Genomic DNA, 22,396 nt, shown 5'->3' with positions numbered 1-22,396 from the left:
GTGCAACTATTTCCGAAGATTCATTATTTTTACTCGCAACCTATCTGTATTTCTCAATATTCTCTTGCAGTACATAAATGTTTAAATATTTTTGTGTAAGCTAGTATCATTATCTCTTGTTACTTACTTCACTGTCTACCACACTAACTGGTGGAAGTTATAGTCTGCTTTATTTATGCGTCACGTAGTTATTTTTTTCAAGTGTTTCTCATATGTAATTTGGCTAATATAAGAGAATGTACATTTTCATCTCCTTGTATGACTCTAGGATAGTTTTCTTTAACTGAGCATGATCACATTGCTTTTTGTCGTTTGTTAGGAACTCTCGATTCCTCCGTAGTAGTCGCCTCTTTCGATTTAAGATTTTCTTTCCCTCAGCTTTCTCGTAACACACAACATCTATGATAATATGATTGTCTTTTATTCGTATCTTGTCAAGAATGGCCTCACGAACTTTGTCTCTAAATTTTACAACCGTCCTATATAAAGCGACAAAAATTTCATCGGTGATGAGCAGACAAGCGAAAAAGGAGAATTAAAGTGAGGACAGTGTTTAACATCTTGTCGGTAGGTGGGGAGAGGTGTGGTTAGGGATGGAATGGTTACTTATATGGACATTAGTGGGATAAGGAAATTGCCGCAGTCTTAGTATATGGACGATCTAGGCTGAATCTGAAGTTACGTAGAGAAACCGTGGTCGGTCCGATTACTGGTCCAGTGCCTTAACCATTGGCGCCACACTGCTGATCTACACTAACAACACAGAAACCAGTAAGCGCTCGCTACGTATCTTAGCGTGGACACGGGCGGAGTGTCAGTGACCTGGGCCGGGTCATTGTGCTTAGGACCCATCAATGGTACGTGTCGCATGACGTGCAGCTTTTCAGTAAGCCAGCCCAGCACAGCACAGCACAATGCCCGTAAGCGACAATCACGCCTCCGCAGATGAACGTGCAGTCACGCAACACCAAGCCAAGTACGTGGCTAATGGCTGTTCGGAGCCAAGCCCGCAGACGAGGTCTGAGGTTACAACGCTGTCAGAACTGTCGAAGTGTCTCGTTTCACACCATCTACAGAGCAAAAAAGAAAGAAGTCAATTACTTGTCAAGGTAGAATCTGTTTTTGAATCATAGTGTGTCACGAACAGCAATACGACTTTCTGTACGTCGTGGTATAAAATATAAGTGGTTATGCACTTTTTTATTCATGTTACTTGCAAGATGATTCGATAGGAATCCATTTTGGGTTAACACACTTTGTCAAACGCCCTTATCACATACACTTGTAATCAATGACATTTACGGAGCTTCAGTCTGGAACCGCGCGACCGCTACAGTCGCAGGTTCGAATCCTGCCTCGGGCATGGATGTGTGTGATGTCCTTAGGTTAGTTAGGTTTAAGTAGTTCCAAGTTATAGGGGACTGATGACCTCAGAAGTTAAGTCCCATAGTGCTCAGAGTCATTTGAACCATTTGCGGAGCACGTCTAAGTTAACTATAGCACCATAAATAAGGTATGAAAATTAAACGATTTAGGTGCTGTCCTTCTACCAATCTGGACTAGAAGAGTGCTCAAAGAAGAATGTATTTCCAGCCTCTAGATGCTTCCACGGAAATCCGCTGTTTCTAAAGCACCAGATCGCTGCAGACACCCTGCGCCTGTCTACACCATCGTGACAGCTTTCCGTTTAGCGTAACTCTGCAAAGAACTTCATGTGGCACTACTCTTCCTACGCAACCAGATTGGTCTGCGACCATCATTTCACTGGAGGATAAGTGGAACTTACGTGTATATAATACTGGGACATCCGTAATCTCGACGTTTTGCTACAAGGTGATGACTATGACACTCTTTGAAACGTAGTATTATCTGAACACTGCCTCCTGGATGGAAACCCCATGATAATGATTAAAGGTTGCGTGGGCGCACGGCAGCAAGATCTTTAGCGCTGGAAACCCCAGAGTTTTTCACCAGTAAATAACACTTGTTCGAAATCACGGTCATTTGAAACACCTCATGATCTGGTGTCGATTTTAGTATAAGATTTCCATAAATTTAGTGACATGTTTCATAATTAATTTTCGAGTATTGAATTGGATGAAAACATGATAGCATTGTATATCACAGGTTGTAAGCTTGGGTTGGGTTGCTTTGGGGAAAGTGACCAGACAGCGAGGTCATCGGTCTCATCGGATTAGAGAAGGATGAGGAAGGAAGTCGGCCGTGCCCTTTCAAAGGAACCATCCCGGCATTTGCCTGGAGCGATTTAGGGAAATCACGAAAAACCTAAATCTGGATGGCCGGACGCGGGATTGAACCGTCGTCCTCCCGAATGCGAGTCCAGTGTCCAACCACTGCGCCACCTCGCTCGGTGGTTGTAAGCGTTACACTAATTTGTGCAGGTTATAAGCCATTTAGACAGAGAATTAGACATCCTCAGTGACACAGTGGAGATTTAAAATATACAGCTGGTACTAGTAGTCATTCCAGAATCCATTTCGCTGTAATGTTACTTGGACAGATAACCGTATTTGTGGAAGGCGTCTCACTCCACATAGTATAATTATGCTGTTTCCTAAGATGGGTCGGAAAAAATATAGTAGGAACTGGCATGAATGTGTTATCACATCTCCTGTGTTAAAACAAAGTAGAAAGGATACTAGAGGCGGCATAAGAGAGAAGCACGTAGAAGGAGGGACTGGGAAAGGTTGTCACAATTTCTGATTTGTAATTTTTGAAGAGATAGTGTTTACAGTTTCTCTTTGTGTCTTTTCGTATATTTCGTAATGTGTATCGTTGACTAGGTTTTCCTGATAATTTGTGGCCATTCTCGGTTGGTTGTAACATATAGCGTGTGTCACCGGTATCTAGAACGGAAAGAACTTTGTATTAAGAATAGAAAAATCAAACAATGATATTGGTAAAGCACTAACACATATTTAAGAACTGTAATTTAAGAACTGTATTTAAGAACTGTAATTTAAAAAGACGTTTGAGGTCAGATCCCCTTTTAGCCTGCCACTTTCGAGTGCACTCTCACAATTTCGATCTGTATGAAAGTTATCTGACCGAAAGGTACGTAGTTCATGGGTCCATTTCTTACGTTTTACATAATGGATCCATTTCTCGTTAGCTTAACTGCTAGAATATGATCCAGGACAAACTAAACAGAAACATTTATCATTCTTTTTTTTGTACTTTCAACATTGCAGCACAGTCAGCAATATCAGCTTCGATTGCGGTAATGAAATCTACCTTTACCTAGGTTTCAGCCCAAATAATTGAGCCTTCTTCAGAAGATGTACCTGAATCTATAACTTGTCTATGTGGGCATGGTCTAGAAATAAAACTAAAATAACCAAACTAAAACAGCCAAACTAAAACAACCTGAATAATGTGACTACGCCTATTCAGGTTGTTTTAGTTTTATTTCTAAATCATGCCCACTTAGACAAATTATAGATTCAGATATATCTTCTGAAGAAGGCTCAATTATTTGGGCTGAAACCTAGGTAAAGGTTGGTTTCATTACGGCAATCGAGGCTGAGAGTTTCTTATATATTCATCAATCTCCTCTTCTTTACTACCACGTGGGGTAGCCGAGCGGTTTGAGGCGCCTTGCCACGCTTCGCGCGGCTCCCCTGTCGGAGCTTCGAGCTCTCCCTCGGGAATGGGTGTGTGTGTTGTCCTTAGCGTAAGTTACTTTAAGTTAGATTAAGTAGTGTGTAAGTCTAGGGACCGATGACCTCGGCAGTTTGATCCGATAGGAGCTTACCACCACCACCATCTTCTCTACTAACAGAGATTTTAGTTCCTTTTTCTTTTCACTTGTATTTAATTTTTTGAATTCTCATTATTTTCAGTTGCTCTACCAAATCGACATTTCACTGATTTATTCACTTGCATTTTCAGCTACAGCCGAAACGGAAAAAGGAGTAATATATATATAATTGTCGTTTATGGATTTCTACTTCAGAAGGGCAGAGGTTCTCGTGGTTCAGGTTGTATGTAGAATTCAGTGCTCGATTTTTATGCAGCTATCAGTTACGTAAATTCCGCTTAATATTATAGGCATTCTAAACTAGCGACGCTATATACAGGGTGTCACAGAAGTGTTGCGACAAACTTCGAGGTGTTTTAGAGGGAGTCTTGAAGGACAAATCGACGATAGGGACCCACGTCTGGAAACGCCATCCAACGACGCTGCAGAATGTCGAAGTTATGGACGCAGGCCCTGCTACTAACTCATCTCTTCGTCAGCAAAAGGGACTTTGTACGCTGACAGACCAAAGGCGGAATGTCTCGTAATGCTTTTTTTTTATTCAGTGATTGATACCCACGATCGTCAGTGGAAAAGATGGAGTTGGTTGCTGCGTAGAAAGACCTTCTCTCCTATGAATGCGATTCTCTGTTGCCTCGGTGGATGACGGCGTTGGACACAAGTTTCCATCTGCAGTTTATTTTACTCCTGGAACCCTCTAAAACATCGTTTGTTCTTGGGTATGTTTCATTATCAATTTGCACCAGGACGAACTGACGACACGGTGCAGATGGCACTGAAGAAGTCATTCTATTAGATATGCCTCATTACGTTTGAGCTCGCAACATGTTCTAAGATACTTCAAGAAAGAGCTGTCTGAGACATCGGACAGTAGTTTTGTTGATCACTTATACTACTGTTCCTGTAGACGCGCGTGACCTGTGACTTCCTTCACTTACTGGGCACGTCTTTTTATTCGAAGAATCTGGTCAGATTATATTTAAAAGAGGGGCTAGCTCAGCGGCAAAATCACTACAGAGTCTTTGAATTGTATTCGCAATTATGAATAATAACAGTCATCAGCTGTATAAGGGAATGACGACAACGAAAATTTGTGCCGGACCAGGAACCGAACGCGGATTTCCCGGGGCTTTACGTGAGCTGTAGAATAAACCGCTTCGGCTATCCGCTCACGATTCACAGCAACGCCCAAAGTTCCATGTGTCGTTCCTATGTCACAACCTGTACTCGTACACACGTTATGTTATCTCAACACGGGGGACAACATTTTAATTGAATACGTAAAATGTATTCGCAGTTGTGGATATCGACAACCATCAGTTGTGTAATGGACTGGGTCTCGAACCCGGGTGTCCCGCTAGTCGCGAGTGGTCGACTTCCCATTAGGCTACACGAACACGATTCACGAAGAGAGACAAACTTCCGTATGTCGTCAACCATGTGTCTACAGCCTGCACTCGTACATCCATTTTGTATATTCTTGTACTGGACAGACATTTTAATTGAAAGTCGCTGTCCGGTGTCCGCGGTAAATACGTTATTGTAGTGCCTGTATTATTCATAAGTATGATGCAATGAGCCCGTTTCTGTGGCCGTGCGATTCTAGGCGCTTCAGTCTGTAACCGCGCGACCGCTATGGGCATGGACTGTGTGATGTCCTTAGGTTAGTTAAGTTTAAGTGGTTCTAAGTTCTAGGGGACTGATGACCTCAGATGTTTAGTCCCATAGTGCTCAGAGCCATTTGAACCATGATGCAGTGTTTCTTCGGACAAGCATGCATGTCACAATGAATCGTTTTTCTTAACAACACAAGCACTACAATATCGTTTTCACCCGCCGATACTAGGCAGAGGATTTCTATTAAAATGTCCTCCCCTGTACGGGAATCACATAATGTGTGTACGAGAACAGGTTGTGATGCAGTAACGACGACATATGGAAGTTTGGGTCTGGTTGAGTCGTGCACGAATGGCCAAAGTGATTAAGGGCGCCGCTCACGATAAGCCGCAAATCCGGGTTCGAGTCCAGGTGCGGCACAAGTTTCCATTGTTGTCATTCCCTTTTAGAGCCGATGGTTGGTCGTATTCGCAACTGCGAATACATTCCACGTATTTCATAACGGCTATAGTCGCCGCAGTGCCACTTTCCTTCGGACACGCATGGTGTCCAAAGGAATATTGCATCGTTCTTCCTAACAACACAGCACTTCAATATCAACTATGGTATCTGACAGGGACTCCATCTAGAGAATTGAAAGTAATCCTATCTTCAAACTTGTTTTTTATATCGAAAAGGTACGTTTTCGGAGATGGATTCAGTATCAAAATGTATCTTGTAAGTCCCTTCCACGAGCTTGCAATAGAACTTCTGGAACACCCTGTAGTTATTGGTGTCAGTAGCGCTGAGAAACATCTCGAATCGCTAAAATCAAGCAAAGTTGCAGGACCTTTTGGAATCCCTGTCAGATACTTTGCAAAATTTCTAACTAATTTAGCCACCCTTTTGACCATAATACAGGGTGTTTCAAAAAGCGTCAACTTATTTCACAAGATTCCATCTTCTACATGAATGAATGGAGGTGCTTCTAGTGAACTTTAACTTGCACATAGGAGGGCAAAGTTTTCATTTTGGAAACAACTATTCGATTTAATAAGGATATGTATTTCACATACGTGCACATACGGTGTTGGGACACCTTCTGCAGTTGCGCATATAATAAAATTTTTCGTTTAACTTTCACAAATGTTCACTGTGGCCTTTACTCGACGCAGGGCAAACTTTTTTTTCCATTTTTTTCGACATAGGTCGTTGCGTTTGGTCTGGGGGGACGTCACAAGACATCCGTTCAAGTTGATCGTTGATGCCTTGAAGGAGTTTTTTTATTACGGAGAGCACGCAGCCCTCTGACCGAACACGCTGAGCTACCGTGCCGGCGTAAACCACGGGTGGGAAACTGGCGGCCCGCGGAAGAAATTTGTGAGTGAGAGAGCGAGGCGCTCGCATCGTACTCCGACCGGAACACATTTTCGATTATTTCCGCCCACGCTCGGCTTTCCTCTGGTTTGAAGTGCTTGATACAGACCAAAGAAAGTTAATTTATTTAGTGTTAGAGAAACAACGCACATGTATTCGATCAGTCATGAAAAGCGTTTTTGGACAAATATTTAAAAAAATTATAACATTAGCTTAATTTCCGGTCGCTGCTTGGCATCGTTCGTGGACTTACAACACCCGCTCTATTCACCGCCGAAGCCTACCATAATGGTATGAGGGTCAGAGGATGGTCAAAAACTGACCGAAATCAGTTACCATAAAATAAATGTTTTTGCGGTCCTGACTGTTTGTGTTCGTTTTTAAATTACTTTTTCCCATACCGCTGTCCTACATGAAAAATGTTCTCAAAAATTTTGCAGTCCCAGTCCTCTCATTTCCAAATACGTTTCTAATGCACTCATGGATTGTTGACGCTGTACTAGACCATCAGCTGCCCTTTTGCGAATAGATACTGGAGACTTCAATTGATTGGGCGTCAGTGGCAAGTCAAGATATGCACGAGGACATCTCTGAAACCAAGCAGAATGTTTAACACGGCACTTCTTCACCGGCCCACCTGTTAGATAGGCGGAAATACTTCAGTGGTTGTGACATAGGTTTACCAATTCTGCCTCTCGTTCTCTCCCTAATCGCAGGAAATGCAGCGTGCACTGCATTTGCGCATCAGCGGTGGCGCCATCAGTTCCGCTTCCTGTTCCCTGATTTCGAGAGTTGGCGGATGCGACTGGCACGCGGAGAGTTCGTGTCCCCTGACGCACCTGATAGCAGCCTCTATCGCATCAGCCACCGCTGCACCGCTCTGCACAGCTTCCGCAGCGTACTGATTGCCTACCAGCGTTTCATTCGCCGCCACCCTGCACGAAGTGACGATTTCGCAGACCACAAAAAAAGTCCGACGTTGGTAATGTTGACTGATAAGTTGCTTGCACTTAGACTGCACGTACACATGCTACCAATCTCGTTGTTGTGGTGGTCTTCAGTCCGAGGACTGACTGGTTTGATGCGGCCCACCACCAGTTCCTTCCTTGTGTTCAAATGTGTGAATTCCTAAGGGACCAAACTGCTGAGGTCATAGGTCCCTAGACTTACACATTACTTAAACTAACATATGCTAAGAACAACAGACACACCTACGCCCGAGGGAGGAATCGAACCTCCGGCTGGAGGGGCTGCGCAATCCGTGGTGTGGCGCCTCAAACCGCACGGCCACTCCGCGCAGCCTTCCTTGCGTCAACCAGTCCATGTCAGAGTAGCACTTGCAGGCTACGTCCTCAATTCCTTGTTGGAAGTATTCAACTCTTTAATTGCCTTTGCGGTTTTCACCCTTACATCTCTTTCTAGTACCACGGTAGTCATTCCTGATGTCATAACATACGTCCTATGGTCCCGTCCCGTTTCCTTGTCAGTGTTTTTCATCAATTCTGCAGAGAACCTCCTCATTCCTTACCTTATTAGTCCACCAAATAGTCAACATTCTTTTACAGCTACACTCGGCAAAGTATTCAACTAAAAAGTAAAAGTATTGATAAAACAGTAACGGTGTTCAGTATAGCCCTCTTCTGACGTGGATGGAGGATGGAAAAGTATTTAACTAAATTATAGGCATCTAATGTCGGCCACTGCAGACACCTTATTAAGAATTCTCAAATACACTCCTGGAAATGGAAAAAAGAACACATTGACACCGGTGTGTCAGACCCACCATACTTGCTCCGGACACTGCTAGAGGGCTGTACAAGCAATGATCACACGCACGGCACAGCGGACACACCAGGAACCGCGGGGTTGGCCGTCCAATGGCGCTAGCTGCGCAGCATTTCTGCATCGCCGCCGTCAGTGTCAGCCAGTTTGCCGTGGCATACGGAGCTCCATCGCAGTCTTTAACACTGGTAGCATGCCGCGACAGCGTGGACGTGAACCGTATGTGCAGTTGACGGACTTTGAGCGAGGGCGTATAGTGGGCATGCGGGAGGCCGGGTGGACGTACCGCCGAATTGCTCAACACGTGGGGCGTGAGGTCTCCACAGTACATCGATGTTGTCGCCAGTGGTCGGCGGAAGGTGGACGTGCCCGTCGACCTGGGACCGGACCGCAGCGACGCCCGGATGCACGCCAAGACCGTAGGATCCTACGCAGTGCCGTAGGGGACCGCACCGCCACTTCCCAGCAAATTAGGGACACTGTTGCTCCTGGGGTATCGGCGAGGACCATTCGCAACCGTCTCCATGAAGCTGGGCTACGGTCCCGCACACCGTTAGGCCGTCTTCCGCTCACGCCCCAACATCGTGCAGCCCGCCTCCAGTGGTGTCGCGACAGGCGTGAATGGAGGGACGAATGGAGACGTGTCGTCTTCAGCGATGAGAGTCGCTTCTGCCTTGGTGCTAATGATGGTCGTATGCGTGTTTGGCGCCGTGCAGGTGAGCGCCACAATCAGGACTGCATACGACCGAGGCACACAGGGCCAACACCCGGCATCATGGTGTGGGGAGCGATCTCCTACACTGGCCGTACACCACTGGTGATCGTCGAGGGGACACTGAATAGTGCACGGTACATCCAAACCGTCATCGAACCCATCGTTCTACCATTCCTAGACCGGCAAGGGAACTTGCTGTTCCAACAGGACAATGCACGTCCGCATGTATCCCGTGCCACCCAACGTGCTCTAGAAGGTGTAAGTCAACTACCCTGGCCACCAAGATCTCCGGATCTGTCCCCCATTGAGCGTGTTTGGGACTGGATGAAGCGTCGTCTCACGCGGTCTGCACGTCCAGCCTGAACGCTGGTCCAACTGAGGCGCCAGGTGGAAATGGCATGGCAAGCCGTTCCACAGGACTACATCCAGCATCTCTACGATCGTCTCCATGGGAGAATAGCAGCCTGCATTGCTGCGAAAGGTGGATATACACTGTACTAGTGCCGACATTGTGCATGCTCTGTTGCCTGTGTCTATGTGCCTGTGGTTCTGTCAGTGTGATCATGTGATGTATCTGACCCCAGGAATGTGTCAATAAAGTTTCCCCTTCCTGAGACAATGAATTCACGGTGTTCTTATTTCAATTTCCAGGAGTGTATTTACGAGGGGGGAGTTGGAAAATAAGGTTCCCCTGTCGACGGTAGGCAGAGTTGTGCGATATGGGCGAAAGACGACACGGCAGGTGAACGCGCACGTGCAAGACACCGATACACCATTGGGTAGAGGTCGACCGCGATCAAGCAGAGGGCGCTGTCGCAGTGCCTGCGCAAAGCGGAGGCCAGCCGCTCGGTCTTTTTCCGGAGCTATGGAGAGAAGGTGCGTTTTGGAGTCGTGGCAAAAGGCGGAAGTGAGAGCTGTTATCCGCTGTAAATGGTCACGTGGAGTATCAGGCACAGAAATTCGTAACCGCCTTGTTGAGGTGTATGGGTCAGGTGTGATGTCAAGGTAAATGGTGCGGAGATGGTGCCAGCAATTCAGTGATGGGCGTCAGCAAGTGCAGGACATACCGAGGCCTGGACGGACGCGCACGGCCACTACAGATGCAAATGTCAGGAAGGTGGATGACATGATTAAAGCGAACCGGCGTATCACCATCGATGGAGCAGCGGCAGAACTTGGAATCGGACATGAGCGAGCTCACAAGATCATCCGCAACATTCTTCGATACAGGAAGGTGTCAGCACGATGGGTGCCCCGCCAACTGACCCCGACACACATGGAACAACGCATGGCGTTCTGCCTTGAACATCTCGTGCGTTACCATGAATCTGGCAATGACCTTCTGTTTCGGATTGTGACGGGGGATGAAACGTGGATCCACCATTACACGACAGAATCGAAGACGGTATCCATGAAGTGTAAACATCCGCCATCACCTGTCCGAAAGAAGTTCAAAAGCACTCATTCTGCGGGTAAAGTGCTACTCACCGTTTTCTGGGACGCCGAAGGAGTTTTGCTGCTGGACTTTCTGGAGGATGCAACCATCAATGCTGCGCGGTACTGTGCCACTCTGTCGAAATTAAAAAGAGGTGACTCGGAAAAAGCGGCCTGGCCTTCTCAGATCTGGCGTTCTACTGTTGGATGACAATGCGAGACCATACATGGCGACGGCAACGCAAAACCATATTGCAACTCTTGGTTGGGAACGCCTACACCATCCGTCTTACAGTCCGGATCACGCACCAAATGACTTCCATCTGTTTCCTGCTTTGAAGAAGACTCTCGGCGGAAGGCGCTTTGGCAGAAACGCTGACGTAGAACAAGCCGTTCAACGTTACTTCCGTATGCAACGCTCTGATTTTTTCCTGGAAGGCTTTTTGAAGCTTATAAAGCGGTATGACAAATGTCTCAATGTACTTGGAAATTATGTAGAAAAATAAAGATATGTCTTATCCTTAATGTCTCATTCTCTTTTTCTTCCTTTCAGACACAACTCTGACCACAGTCGACAGGAGAAACTTATTTTCCAACCCCCCCCCCCCCCCCCCCCGTATAAAAAGACTACTAGCAGGTGAGGATAGGCCCAAGCGAAATCATGGCCAGTCTAGACGTGGTCTCCTTTCATATGAAAGTGTCAGTAAAGATATGTCAGTAGGAGATACATTAAAACTATTGGCCGCTCATTTCTCCCTAGAAATCTTATAATTGTTTCGACATACCTTGACGGCCATGCATTCTTTGTACAGTCGGAATTGTTATTAAATGACTGATGAAACAGCAATGGTTCCGCCACCGTCTTCAGCCATAGCTGTCAGAAAGTTTCAGTTTGAGGGCGTTGCTGCAGCCTATATGCAACGCATAGGGACTCCGAAGAGGGTGTATAATCAACGACATGTAGGCAAGGGATTATTGTGGTGTTCGTGTCTTTCCGACGTGCTTGCGGTAAATGTCCAAATGTGAACTGTGGTGACGTTATTACCAAATACTTCCAAACAGGACCAATGAGCTGTTATTCTTTTCATAGCTGCCGAAGGACAAGCACGGGTAGACATCCATCAGAGAATAAAGAAAGATTATAGGGCAGGACAACTGTCGAAAACCACCGTTGTAGAATGGTGTGCCAAGTTCCGTGCCGGTCGCGTTTTGACACAAGACAGCAGTCGATCTGGGAGATCAGCAGAAGTTAAAACTCAAGTGAGAGACACTCGAGAGCCCGCCCTACAGTGCCGCCCTCTGCGCATGCTATTATCATGTCTTCGGTCTCTTAAAAAAGGCCTCTAAGGGTCAACGATTCCTGTCGGTCGGAGATGTACAGCTTGTAGTTACGGACTTCCTCAGGCAGCAGGACATGGTGTGTTATCTAACGGGTATCTTCAATCTCGTGTGTCGGTAGGATGATTGGCCCAATGCTCACGGCGATTTTGCATGATTGGCATACCGAGTCTGCACTGTGCGGCCTTCGAATGGAAACTTTTTGATCCCCCCTTATATTTTTATCATGGAGGATTTCGAGGGCTGAACAGTGTCCCTGTAGGTCCATCCTGTTGTTTCAGATACATTGGCGATACACTTTGCATCTGGACACATGTATCCGAGGCACTGCAGCAGTTCGTCGACCGTATGAAAGGCACGCATCCCAACGTTAGATTTGTAGCGGAGATGGAGAAAGGGAAACTGGCTTTCCTGGTCGTGTTGGTGGAATGGAGAGCAGACGATCAGCCGTTCTGCACATCGGAAAAAGTCGCTTGCGGACCTATACCTCAAACCATCTCAGCAGAGCTATGAGGACTAAAAAATTGTGCGCCTTCCATTTAGCTAATAAATGGTGGTTTTCCTTTTGGAAGATTGCGGAAGTGTTTTCTCAACATTCCTACATGTTGGCGTTTATCTGGTAATAAATGTGCAGCCAGTCGCTTTTCTACGATTTATTCAACCATGAACATGTTTTCGAGCCGCTGCAGGCTCTTCTTCAGATGGAGGTGTTACAGAAACATTATTTTGTGGACCAAGTGCAACTAGATGCTGTGCTGGTGCTGCTGGTGGAAATGACGTAAATTTAGTAATCGGTGACGAAACATTTACGAGTCCGAAAGTTTTTTATGTTTTAGGTACTTACAGTAAAGCTACGCACACAAATAAACACAGTATGTAGCTACACTTGGTTTTACACTGGCTCACAGGATGTAAACATTCGTTGTTTCTACAAAGAATAGGATATGACAAATACTGCACTTGACCACATAATAGTCTCTGGCAAGAAATGCATGGTATTACGATACAAATATTACTAGTACAGGTTTTACATTTTAGTAAATATTGCTAGTGCATACAAAAGGTAAACAGCTAGACGTGAATATTTAATACATAATTAAAAACTTTTTGTAAGTTACGGTATACCATAGTTGTTCCACACCAAGAAGAACAATATTTATGCAGGAAGATTTTTTTTTTGTTTTTTTTTTTTTATGGCAGGATATCCTGGAGCAAAAGGTGGTTTCTCGTTGACTGTCTGTTCATTCAGGATTTTTTGGGATGATTTTAGTTTGTGGATGAAAATTTCTGATTGTTCAAAGAGGTCAATCTTTAGTCCTTTCTCAGCAATGTGTAAAACAGAAAGACTGTCATTGATATCATGAACAGAATGTTCATGATGAGCAACATGTGATGCAAAACTGGACTTATTTAAGTTTTTGAGTCGAAGGGCATCCATATGTTCTTTGTAGTGGGTTGCAACATTTCTCCTTGTTTGGCCATGTAGAAGGAAGAGCAGAAACATGTGAGTTTGTATATGCCAGAATTTTTATGGTAAACTCTAGTGGATTTATTATTGTGAACAATTTCACTTTGTAGTTTATTGTCAATATGGAAGGATATTTTTATGTTGTGTGGTGTGAAAATATTTTCAAGTTTATCTGACACTTTGCTAAGGAAAGGAAGACAGACAAATTTCGGCATTTATTTCTTAGTTTGAAATGGTGATCGTGGTTGTTTGAGTTTACTTTGAATTTTTTCAAATAGTGTGTTTATCAAAGAGGCATTATACGCATTATTGTGGGCTGTAGATTTAAGTATGTTCATTTCTTTACATTGCTTCACTGATAGGGATGCGGAGTATACGGTTTACAGATGACACTGAAAAAGCAGTTTTATGTTGATTCAGGTGACATGAGGTATTGTTAATGATAACATCTCTGGTAGTGGGTCTTCTGTATATTTGGAAGCTATGCTTGTTATTGTGAGTGGAGATAGTCATGTCAAGGAAGTTAATTCCTTCAGTGGTCTGGTATTCAACTGTGAATTTAATATATGGGTGCATTTTATTCATTTCATCTGCTATATTATTTAGTTCTTCTTTTGAACCATTGAAAAGTATTATTGCGTCATCCACTTATCATTTATAATACAGAATTTTGTCAGTAAATTGTGGGTGTGTTAAGAAGATGTTTTGTTCCAGATTATGCATAAATATGTCAGCAAGCAAGCCTGCAAGGCTGCTACCCATTGCCAGACCATTGTTTTGCATCTAAAATTTGCCATTGAATGAAAAATAAGTATATGAGAGGACTAATTCAAGCACCATCATGAGTTCATAAATTTCTGCATTGCTTAGCTTTTTGTATTTGATTAGATTCTTTTATATTATTGTGAGTGTCTTTTCGGAGGATATTGGTGTAGAGGTTTACTATACAAAGGAGGCAAACGTTGCTGTGTCTGGCACAATTAGATCTTTAATGTAGTTAATTAACTCGAAACTGTTGCTAGTTGAAAAGCTGTTTTCAAAGATGTAATTTTTCTTCAATATATCATGACGTTTTATGGTAATTTTGTATCCTGAGCTGTTTATTGCAATTACAATTGGACATATGGGACAACCAGTTTTGTGAATCTTTGGCTGAGACCTTAACCTAGGGGCCTGTGGATTCATTATAACACAGTATTGAGCTTTTTAAGTAGTCTTTTCAGCTTCTCTTGGTACTTTTGGATGGAGTCTGTTTGTAGTTCAGCACTAGTTCAGTACTGTGTTTCCTACAAAATTCATTAGCCAGGTTTGAAATTCTGACGAGCGGTATGCACGTTAGGGAGTGCTGAAAAGAAGCGATTATGGGCCTTTTGAGAAAATCAAAAACATTTACTTCCACCTACCATAACTTGAAAAGTGCACACGTCATGGGCTAAAACTGCTACACCAAGTGAAAGTAGATTAAATTTCCTGTAGGGACGTCTGTCACATACAATTTTCTCTTAAGGAGAAGGGAGCAAAGCGACAATTACGAAATGTGCCCTCTGCGCCCTACAGCCAAAAGATCGCTTTCACCTGTCTATCTCTTATTGGTGCTATACTTCAGTGTATTACGTTTATACGATATTGTTTTGAAAGAATTGATGGCAAAGTATGTTTGATGAAAATATTAACAAATTACGTTTACAACATATTAGGTACATGACACTGAACAGAAAATAAATACGGTATCTATATGTAGCAATGTACATGTGTCATGAAATATGTGAATGTCGACCACAGTAGGTTCTTCCTCTGAAAAAGAGGAAGGCATATAGTGATACAGTGAAGAGTCAAAGAAACTGGTACTTCTGCCTAATTACGTTTAGCGCCCCCGCGAGCACGCAGAAGTGCCGCAACACAACGTGGCAAGGACTCAACTAACGTCTGAAGGTGTGCTGGAGGGAATTGACACCATGAATCCTGAAGGGCTGTCCATAAATCCGTAAGACTAGGAGGGGGTGGAGACCTCTTCTGAACAGCACGTTGCAAGGCATCCCAGATATGTTCAATAATGTTCGTATCTAGGGAGTTTGGTGGGCAGTGGAAGTGTTTAAAGTCAGAAGAGAGTTCCTGGAGCCACTCTGTATCGATTCTGGATATGTGGAGCGTCGCATTGTCCTGCTATAATTGTCCAAGTCCGTCGGAAAGCATAATGGACATGAATGGATGCAGGTGTTCAGAAAGGATGCTTACGTACAAGTCACCTGTCAGAGTCGTATCTAGACGTATCAGGGATCCCATATCATTCCAACTGCACACGCCTCACACCATTACAGAGCCTCCACCAGCTTTAACAGATCCCTGCTGACATGCAGGTTCCATAGGTTCATGTGGTTGTCTCCCAATCCGCACACGTCCATCTGAATCGAGACTCGTCCAACCAGGCAACATGTTTCCAATCATAAACAGTCCAATGTCGGTGTTGACGGGCCCAGGCGAGGCATGAAGCTTTGTATCATGCAGTAATCAAGGGTACAGGTTTGCCGGATTCCTGATATTCACGGTACACTCATGAAACGGTTGTACGGGTAAATCCCCACTTCATCGCTACCTCGGAGATGCTGTGTCCATCATTCGTGCGCCGACGATAACACCACGTTCAAACTCACTTAAATCTTGATAACTCGCCATTGTAGAGGCATTAACCGATCTAACAACTGCTCCAGACACTTGCTATCTTATATTGGCGTTGCCGACCGCAGCGCCGTATTTTACAAGTTTACATATCTCTGTATTTGAATATGCATACCTACACCAGCTTCTTTGGCACTTCAGTGTATAATATGAATATAAAAGACAGATGTATAGTGAACTATCGCTGATGATGATGATGATGATTATGTAATTAAAGGGGCTAAACTACTGGGTCATCAGTCACTCCAGTTTATGAGAGAAACGCGGAGAAAGATAAAGAGGAAAAAGTGGGGACTTGGCTGCTGCACTGGACTCGCATTCGGGAGGACGACGGTTCAATCCCGCGTCCGGCCATCTTAGTTTAGGTTTTCCGTGATTTCCCGAAATCGCTCCAAGCAAATGCCGGGATGGTTCCTTTGAAAGGGCACAACCGACTTCCTTCCCCATCCTTCCCTAATCCGATGAGACCTATAACCTCGTTGTTTGGTCTCTTCCCCCAAACAACCCAATCCAACCCAACTTGGCAGCTACAACTACACAAGCAAGTCAAAGACTTTAAAAAAACATTGTCAGCTGGTGTAACACGATTGGTAAAAGGAAATAAAGATAACACAGGCATCTTGCACAAGAGGGTCTAAAGTCACAACAAGGTTAGGGGGGAAGAAAGTAACCCTGCGATCGCATGGAGGGGGGGGGGCGGTACCCGCCGCAGTGGGAGTCTGTCTCTCTTCCCCCAAGAACACCGCTAATGCTGAAAGTGGAGGAGTATAATAGTTTAGAGTAAAATCCGCTCTCCCTCGGGAAATGCAACGTTTTGGTAATGGCTGTCTCATCATCCGCAAGTATCTGAGGTAGTAAGGAAGGCAAGCTGAGAGCGAGCTGCCGATCAGCTAGCAGGTCGTACTCAACAAGAACATACGCTATCGTCAGTAGACTGCCGCAGCTGCAGTGAGAACGCCCGACGCAGAAGGAACTCGTGGGTGACTCTCGTGTGGCCGATGCTAAATCGGCACAACACAATGACGTCTTTCCGATAGGCATGGAGAGATATATGCCACACCATAGTGGATCCTTTAATCTCTCTCAAATTGTTTTGGATCGTAGTGGAAGTTATAATGGTAAGTCGGTGCTGGGTATTCCGACGTGATCAAGTTGATCTCCTGTACTTGCGTCTTTAACTAACGGGCGGCGAGTTCATTTCCTGACATGCTTATGTGGCTCGGTGTCCAGATGAAGGTCACTGTTTTTCCAGAGCTGTAGAGGTCAACCAGTAGGTGCTGGATGTTGGCGACCAAAAGATTTTTGGAACAGCACAGGGAAATGCCTTTTAAGCAACTCATGGAATCGCTACAGTTCAGAAAGTTCGCTGTGGCCAGGGATTTGACATACTGCGAAGCCTGAGATATGGCAACCAACTCTGCAGCCTATACACAGTAGGCACTTGGCAGAGAGTGATTCTCGTGACCCCTTGGATGTGCAAAAGCTAACCAACCTTTTGGTCCATCCTTGTAGACACATTCCGCATTAGAATAAGCGTAGACGATCAAGCGTAGCTGGTGTCGGAGAAGGGTGGGATCAGCATCGTCCTTGGGGCCACAGAAGAGGTCCATCCGTATCACAGGACAATGTACAGACCGTGGGGGCGTCGAGATGGAGCCTGCTGGAGGTCCTTCAGTAGAGTGTCGAGTCAGATCCCAGCTGGTCTGCCCAATTTTAGGTTGAACTGTCGATCCTGGAACAAAGTTTCATGTGGGTGAGTAGTCATCTGACATATTGGGTCTGCGTAATTTACCAGAAGCTGCTGTCGTCTAACCTGCAGTGTTGGGACACCGGCTTCCACCAGGAGGCTGTCAACAGGGCTCGCACGGAAGGCACCCTTTGCCAACCACACGCCAGTTTGGTGAACAGGGTCCAACAAAATGAGATTTTCACTCTGCAGCGGAGTGTGCGCTGATATGAAACTTCCTGGCAGGTTCGCAGGAGAGCTTCTGTAAAGTTTGGAAGGTAGGAGACGAGGTACTGGCAGAAGTAAAGCTGTGAGTACCGGCGTGAGTCGTGCTTCGGTAACTCAGTTGGTAGAGCACTTGCCCGCGAAAGGCAAAGGTCCCGAGTTCGAGTCTCGGTCGGGCACACAGTTTTAATCTGCCAGGAAGTTTCAGGGTCCAACAAGCTCAGCACGGACGCAGCTGCCGACCCACAGGCAACACATCCATAGTCCATGCGGGATAAAATCAGCACTTTGGTAAATCTCAGAAGAGCTACGATATCCGCATCCCATCAGACGTTACTAAAAAAACGGTGAGCAATTAGCTTCTTCATGCAAGTTTCCTTGAGCCGGCGGATGTGCAACAGCCAAGATAGCTTGTTGTAAGATAAAATACCTAATAGTTGAAAAGTTTCAACGACTTCCAGTAACTGGTCATCAAGATAAATTTCTGGGTGCATGTGCACAGTCCAGAATAGCCAAAAATGCACAACTCCTGATTTTACCAGAGGAAATTGATAGCCTTGTTTCAGGGCCCAGTCGTGCACTCGTCAGATAGTCTCCTGAAGTAGGCGGTCAGCTGTATGCAATGATGCAGAGGCATAATACAGGCAAAGATCATCACCATACAGTGACGGAGAGGCTTGGGGGCCCACTGCATTTGCGATTCCACTGATAGCGATAGCGAACACCGTTACGCTCAGAACCGATCCCTGAGGGACTCCAGCTTCCGGAACATATTAGTTGTTGAGTCTCTCTGGACCCGAAAATGTTGAAGAGACAGGAAATGGACAAGCTTCCCTAAAAACCTCACTCGTTCAGTGTAGACAGGATTTGTCACCAACTGGTATCGTATGCGTATGCCTTCTATAAGCGAAAGCATTGCGCGCTGCAGATTGTAAACGAGATGATCTGTTCTGGACTGGAAAGCCCGATAGCCACTGTGGAATCGTGAAAAGTGACACCCCCCCCCCCCCCCCCGCACCCCAGTTTCAAGGTGCCAATAAAGTGGCGGTTTACCATTCATTCGAATAGCCTACACAGCCCATTCGTCAGAGAGATTGGCCAGTAGTTTGTTAAAATATGTGGATCCTTCCCCAGTTTCAGGACAGAAATAATAATACCTTCCCGCCATTAAAATAGAAATACTTCTTCCCGCCAAATACGATAAAAAATCCCAAGGGGATGTCTCGTGCTGCCGGCTCAAAGAAGCGGATTTTGTCGAGTCCAGAAGCCGTATCTCGACACTCTGCCAAAGCGCTCCAAAGCTTCCATTTGGTAAAAGGGGCGCTGTATGATAGAGGGACGTGTGCATGGAAGTATAGCGGGCGGCGCTCAATGAGGTATTTCCGTGTCAGGGAATGAGGATGGTAGTTACTGCAAGCGGATACTTCAGGGAAGTGTACTGCAAAACATTCGGCAATTACCAAGATTTCCCCATTTTATCTTCCAATAGTGAAGAGGACCATAATTTTCCTCTGCCCACAGCCTATAGCTGCTGGTCCTTGTCAACTTCAAGAGGATGACTAGGCATCTCTGGCCGCACCGATGATGTGGGAACCGCCGGTGCTATAGGTGTGGGGGGTGAGGGAGCTGACATTCGCTCCCCCAGCTGTAGGGTAGGCTCTGGAATACGACCAGAGCCAAAAGGTGACGTGCGAAATCTGGTCATCGCGTGAGCTATGGACTCTGACACAACAGTCGCAAAATGTGAGTTCATATCGGTCAGATGAAGTCTTCCAACCTTTTTCTTTGCAGCTTGATAAGAGATCTTCAATTTTCTTCTCCCTCTTGAACACTGAGTATTGCGGCGAACGAGGTGGGTGCGGTCCTAGACAGTTGACACATTGAGGGGATGGTCACAGGGGCTGCCGTCACAGGACGCCCATCCACATTAGGACAGAGGGAGGACATGTTCCAAGCCTTTGTCACCTAAAACATCGCATTGGAGGAGGAAAATAGGCCTCACAGCACACATATATACCATGACCTTAACCTTCTGAGGAAAAACGTTGCCTTCGAAGGCTAGGATAAAAGCTTCAGTGTCCATTCTATTATCCTTGAGTCCCCTTTGGACGTGGCGAACAAAATGGGCTCCACGCCGCGCCAGATTAGTATGCAGCTTTTCATCAGTTCCTAGCGTTATGCTAACACCTTGAATTCTATTGAGCTTGTTATGAGGAAAATGATGACTGGTATGTCTCCTACCATGACACAGACGTGAAGCGCCCATGATCAGTTGACGTGCGATGTTTTTATCAGCAAAGATTCGTTTCTTATTTTCTCTATTGCAGCAATCTACACAAATCAATCTTCAATATTTTCAACGAAAAACGGTGGCTTCCTTGTAACGAAAGATTCGCCGTCATTTCAGGAACAAACCAAGAACTCGGCAAACGTCCACTTCAATTTCTCCTAACCTGGCTTTCGTCTTGACGAATGGCCAAAGACGGAAATGCTACAGGACTGCAAACCTTTGCATTAAAATCTCCGTTCCTAAACATTGAGACAGCCGTGTTTGCATGGCCACCATTAAGTTTCATTGCGGATTATCCACCCCGATGCTACTCACTCTAATTGGAGGCTCTCCCTGTGGGCACCACTCCGCCAATGAAATGGCCACTTGGCACGGTAGCCATTGCTCTGAGTCCTGTACCCCGAAGTGGATAGGTACCTATGTCTTGGCTAAGATGGCGAGGTTAGAGCTCAGGCATCGTCAGCGGGTTACCACCGAGAGGGTACTTGAAAACTCTACCACGACAGACCAGCTACTGCGCTGGATTTCGGGTGCAAACAAAGATCCACTTGATTGGTAGTTTCAGAAGACAACAATGTACAGTGGAGAGTTAATGTACCACAGTAAGGCATCTTTCCCCAAACGGCCCGCACTTCTATAAAATTTGAAAAGTGGAGATCAAACCCAAAATGGAGACCCGTGTTTAAAAAGTCAAACATATTGGGTAAAAAGCGTTAAAATACGAAATGAAGGAAAACCATCAGAAGTCCAAAGATTCACCAAAACACCAAGGTAAAAAGTGACCAAACAAAAAGACTCCCATTAGTCGCCTCTTACGACAGGCAAGGTATGGCTGCGGGTCAATTGTAGTCCAGACATTGCAGAGGAAAGTGAACTATCGATGTATGAAGAAATATCTGCGCCGATGTCAAGTGTGCAGTTATTTTACTTGTCTCCATTTGGCTGTTGGTGATCCACGCAATGTCTCTTGTGCAGTAGAAGGTCCAGGTGAAGGGTCTTGGTAGGTCCAAGAAAAGGGTCAGGAGCTGGTAAAGGTCCAGGCTGAATTGTGAGTTGTTGCTATTCTCAACAGAAAAATTGTAATTGAATGATTAATGTTATGATAAAAGAATTGTTTGCAAAGACGCATAATGCTGTAAAATGAAGTAATACCTTCTGTCGCCTTAGCTGCTTCAGACAGTGGTACTGCGAGGGGCTCATCCTGGTCGTATTCGTCTTCTACACCAAAATTGTCATCGATTTTGGAGCAGAGATTCGTGCAAAACAGTCCTGTGCGCCTACACCCATACCGATCTTGACAATCTACCTTGAACTTACAAGATATAAGCTGAAGATTCTCTCTCCCCCCCTTCCCCCCCCCCCCCACCTCATAGCCACCCGCTCCTACTCCTCCCCCACGCCACTGATCAGGATCGAAGTGGTTTCCGATCCACTGTTGCGTCTGGAGGTGTATTGTCGAGCTGCAGCTTCAGTGAGAGCTTTGTAAGCTGTGTTTGCTGATGCCTTGTGGACTAATGTCACGTAATGCTTATCCCTCAGCTTGTTGAGTGTTTTAGGTGGGTGGTTACTACCATGAATGGCAATTAGAAATTTTTCATCAGCACCTGTTATTCCCTTTCGATGGGCTGAACGATCAGTAAATTTGGTAATATATGTTTCGAGATCCGAAATTTTCTAGAGGATTTCTAGAAATTTAGCCTTGCCTTGGTTGATTAACGTGGATGAAGAGCAGCAACCACTCATTGTACGGAGGAAGGGCGTGTTGTTGGCAGCATTCTTCTGCACTGCACTTCCCAGTTTGTAGAAGTGACACGTCTTTATGACTTTAGGATGTATACATTGGGGTGCGGGGAGGGATATGTTTGAAGACCCTCAAAAATGGTTCAAATGGCTCTGAGCACTATGGGACTTAACATCTGTGGTCATCAGTCCCCTAGAACGTAGAACTACTTAAACCTAACTAACCTAAGGACATCACACACATCCAT

Source organism: Schistocerca piceifrons, chromosome 3, assembly GCF_021461385.2.
Source record: "Schistocerca piceifrons isolate TAMUIC-IGC-003096 chromosome 3, iqSchPice1.1, whole genome shotgun sequence".
Lineage (NCBI taxonomy): Eukaryota > Metazoa > Arthropoda > Insecta > Orthoptera > Acrididae > Schistocerca > Schistocerca piceifrons.
Note: the sequence above shows the minus strand (reverse complement) of the source record.